General features: G+C 32.8%; 1 non-coding gene and 1 pseudogene across 1 annotated transcript; both read right to left on the bottom strand.

Annotated features, from left to right (window-relative positions):
- Nucleotides 1–205: 205 nt before the first annotated feature.
- Nucleotides 206–389, bottom strand: LOC143560518 (U1 spliceosomal RNA; annotated as a pseudogene).
- A 3,467-nt stretch (nucleotides 390–3,856) lies between these two features.
- On the bottom strand, nucleotides 3,857–3,975 carry LOC143560519 (U5 spliceosomal RNA). The gene has a single exon (XR_013140137.1). It is a non-coding gene; the product is annotated as a U5 spliceosomal RNA (small nuclear RNA).
- Nucleotides 3,976–4,912: the final 937 nt, after the last annotated feature.

The raw sequence follows: 4,912 nt of genomic DNA, 5'->3' as shown, positions 1-4,912 counted from the left end.
TGGCAATGAATCTTCCAAGTGTGTATATGCATCGGCTGGCGAATTGAATGAATTGCTTTCTATATAACTGAACACGAATATATAATGTTGGTTTATAATCAGGATCAAATGTAGAGTTACAAACACTCTTCTAACCTACTCTAAAAGCCAAAAATCAAAATCAACCAAAAAAATAGAAAACCAGAAACTTTAGATATGTATATTAACAGAGGCCACACAAACGCAGGTTTCTACCGCCACAAATTATGACGTAGGCTCGCCACAAATTATGACGTAGGCTCAACCACTTTGGCCGACCTTAGGCGTGCACCCCTCCGAAGTGCAATGGAGGTCACCAACCGAGGCCATGGACCTTCTTGATCACCCATTGACCCCGTCCAGGTAAGTGAGTAACCCAATGGCCTCTTCTATTTTTTATACTACCACACTTACCCCTGGTTTCTTCTTCTCACCGATGTGGGATACCCATAACTTGCTACGTACTTTACTTTTCAGTTTTAACCACAACAATAGTCAAATATGCATATATTTATGTTAATTTTTTATTTTTTTGTAATTAGCTCAGGTTCATTTATTATATCTACTAAACTATGAACTTGTTTGAAGTGATGATATATAGTTATACTAGGCTATATGCCTGTGTGACACACAGGTTGAGAAAAACTTTAGGGTTGTTTGGGAAATGCTGAACCATTAAGAAGTCCGAATTATTAAGCGGCTTTGAGCTAATAAGTGCTAAAAGTGTTGTTTAATTGGACATCTGAATAACTGTGCAGAATGACTATTTTACCCATTCGAACTATTTTGTGCTGAATGAAATATCCCTGTTTAGTCATAGTGCATAATAATTGTACTAAATGACCAAACTTTCATTATAACCAACCAGAATAAATCTTAAAACAAAGTTCTATTATAATCAACCCAAATACATATTAAAAATAGTTCAACAAAACATTGACACAAATAACTTAACAATACACCTACAAGTACAAAACCCTAAACATCAAACACGGCTTAAATCCGGACAAACATAACACCCATTTTTATACAACCAAAATCATCTTAAAAACCAAGTCGTTTCAACAATTACACGCCTTTTATCTTTCCTTGTCTCTTAACCTCTTCTCCTGATAAACCTACAATAAATCATCATTGACACCAAAATTAGCTAGTTTATTGATTCTAAGCTTTTGATCATAAATAAACTTTTGTTACCATAACTTTCGCATATTCATCGAGTTTGCTGTTATTTATGGAGGCGTGAGTTTGTAGCCATATTTAGTTATTTATGTACATGTACATGTACATGTACATGCACATCACATATACAAGAGTTATCGTCGGTTCGACGGGTACAATTGCAGACGGTTTTTCACATTTCTTTGAACCCGCTTAATGATATTTATTTTTGGTAATATTAACAGTATTTGGTTTTAGTGTGTGCTTTGTATTTGGTGTTAGAAAAGTGCTTGAAGTACCCGCTGATGAAATGCTCGAGATCCGTGTGGTGGCTGCTGTTGATTCTAGCTGCAACGTCTCTGTAACAGATCAGCAGTTTTGTTAATTTGTTTTGCATGTGAGACTTAAAAGGAAAACTAATGTAATAATTTGAATACGAGAATAACTTGAGCTTGATTGCTATAAATTTATAATGAAATCTGATGTTATGGTTTCTCACTTCTCAGTATGATTTCGTCTTTCTAATTTTATAAGCTGAATAATATGGTCTTTTTAAAAGTGTTTGTTTTAATATTTTATACTTACAAGCTGAACAACTTGATATTAATTATGGTTAGACCAGTAAACTCATGTCGTAGGATTCTTATATCGTCCACCAACTTTTATGCATTCTATATTACATATGTAACAATATCATTATATGTGCGTAACTGCATATAAATGACAGACATATAATCTTATTGATGTTGCATCTAGTCATCTGCCAACATTACTGGATTGTACTTGATATTGTAAAATACAATGTATTGTTAACAGATTGTTGATGCTAGTGTGTGTGTAGAGAGAGAGGGAGAGTTGATTACCTCCTGCAAGGTTGATGCGAAGCATTTGGTCAAGGTTTTCTGTAGCTGTGAAAACAAAAAAAAAACTAAAATTATTACAAATCACTACCCAAAAAAGACTTTGATTAATAGCAGCGGACCAGTGGTAATATTAACGCAAAGACAAACAAATTAACAAATAATGTTAATTTATTACAAATGGTGGTTACATAAAACAGGCAGTAGTTGAGCTGTTCAAGACAACTGGCCTATATTTTGTGTTTATGAGCTTACCAACATGAGCTCGTAAATTAATCATTTGACCCATTTCCTTGTAATCTATTATTATATTTACTCATTTGGCCCGTTTGAGATGAACAAAATAAATTTTATCAATTCATCAATTAAATTGATATTTATAACATACCTTGCGAACGGCCGACATGTGGCCGATGGACAGAGGCATGTTATTGTGGGCACTGGCTGCTGTTGTTGTCGAGCAGAGTGGGTTTTTAATCAACCAAACACTCTGAAATCTGAGCGATTCAGATTTCACCTCTGAATGGGATCATTCATATCTAAACAAACAGGCCCTTAAAATGATATAGTTATTTGAAATTATTAAATCAAATTACATGTTGGTGCAAATTTCGATCAACACATTCTTCAAGTATGTTAACTCGGGTCTTTTGACCAACTCTACAATAACTGCTTCAGCTTCATAAGGACCCATTATTTGAATTATTGACTTTTTACCATCATCACTGTTGATCGAGTCCTCAACATCCATTTGTACTAAACTTTTTCCAAGTTAGTCCCCTTCATTGTTATCAAGAAAACATTCATTGTTAACTTGTTGTCTACGGTAACAACGCAACAGAATCAGTGGCTAACAGTATTAATTTAACGTATCAAGGAAAACACAAATTTACAAAACAAATTCATTCAACTATAAATAAAGTGGATGAAACTAAATCAATTTAAACATGAAGTAAAGATTCATTGGCTTTTTCTCTCACAGCCCTAAGCAACAACACCTTACAAACCCAAAAAGCATATGAAGAATGCATAATGGAAAAACATTTTTCAAAGCTAAAAAAACGATTGAGTTCAGAAACAAAAAAGTGTGATAAAAAAAATCATGTCATATATAATTTGTTATAGCTTAACAAAACAATAAGATGATCAAACAAAATAGAATAAAAACAATAAGGAAACCGAATAAAAATGTAAGAAACCATTTAGTAATCAGAAGAATGCTTTATGAACAGGAACATCATCAAACAAAAACAAAACCATAATTGATTTGAAAGATAGAAATCAAAGAAAATAACCATGTTAGCTGTTTAACTGAATGGAAACCATCGCAACTAAAATAAACAATTCTGACATAATCATAATCGGAGCAAACAAAGCGGATAAAACCGTAAGTAAAATTTTATTAGTTGAAATTTAAATATGACATGTTAAGGCTTTCTAGAATCTTAAAATCTTGTGTTTATAAAGTTACGTTTGAACATGACAGTTTTTGTTTTAGAAGGAAAAAAACATGAAAACCGACTTAAAACAGTTAACTCTAAACAAAAGTTTCTAATAATTTTTCCCTCACTAGTTTCAACAGTTTTATTTCATTGATAATTCAACATTTTTGCAACTTGTGCAGGTTATTGATTACTACAGGAAGAAGAATAATGTTGCAAGTCTTCACACCACAAGAGGTAACAGCTGAGGTCCGAGATGTGCTCACCTGAGACCCTTTTATCAGTTTAGTGTTTGGGTTCAAAGTTATTAACTTTAAACCAATCACAGAATATGCTGAGATAACAAACGACTTTGAACTAAAAATATTGGTTGGAGCCCTTCAAACAAAGAAGGGTCTCTCCAAAAATAGGCGTATGCCACTTAGCGCAGCGAGCACACGGTATTCTTTAGTAAAAGGCGAAAGAATAGTTCGCTTTGTGCTCAATGCGTGGCTGCGTGCCTTTCAAACAACCAATCTGCTTGCTTTATATACTAAATTTCAGTGTTATGTTTTCTTCAACTAACCGATGTGGGATAGGCTGCACAAACAACTCTTTCAATTTCCAGACCATTCTATTGGTTCAAATTATCGAATCGTGTGAGGCTTTTCTAATAGGCTTTTACTCCAAATAAATAAGAACAAACTTAGTGCATAAAGAGGGAAGCTTATTCTCCTTTAATTTTATTGGTTCTTATGAATAATGACCCGTCTTTTAAATTTTGAGGCGTTTTGTACAAAACGCTGATAGAGATTTTGAAACCCATAACGCCATATAGGGCCCCAATAGACGGTGTTTCCGACGCTTTGGGGCACCTCCATGGTGCCCACCACCGGTTGCTATTGTTAAATATAGAAACTCTATAGCTATGAGCCTACAATATTATTGGATGTAAATATAATACATACTCTTTTCAAACTTAGTTTTAATTTTTTTTCTTAAATGACAATTTAGATCAATGATGGATAAGAGGCCACTCAATTATCTCTATGTTGTGAGTATTAAAGATTATCGTAGAGAAAACACACCATAGATTTAACGGAAAATTCTTAAAATTGGTATTTTAAAAATAAGTTTCAAGTTTTATGTATCATTTGTAAAAAAATTTAAAAAATATGTATTTTAAACTAGTCATGACGACTAGATTATTTGTGTCAACGAGCAGTTTACAAAACTAGTCACGACGACTATTTTAGGCTAAGAAAAATTCAGGAACGAGTATTTTGACGTCATAAACTTGTCGGGACGACTAATTTAGGTAAGAAAATAATCTGGACGAGTTTTTATGAATTTTTTTTGTGCTTTTTTAAATATTGTATTATTATATTTAATTTTACTAATAATTGGTTTTTATTTTATAACGTTTAAAATATAAAGTTTTACTAAAATCCA

Source organism: Bidens hawaiensis, unplaced genomic scaffold, assembly GCF_021521415.1.
Source record: "Bidens hawaiensis isolate Kalapana, Puna unplaced genomic scaffold, B.hawaiensis_p1.1 tig00020344_1, whole genome shotgun sequence".
NCBI classification, from domain to species: Eukaryota; Viridiplantae; Streptophyta; class Magnoliopsida; order Asterales; family Asteraceae; genus Bidens; species Bidens hawaiensis.
This window is presented reverse-complemented; position numbering and strand designations above follow the sequence as displayed.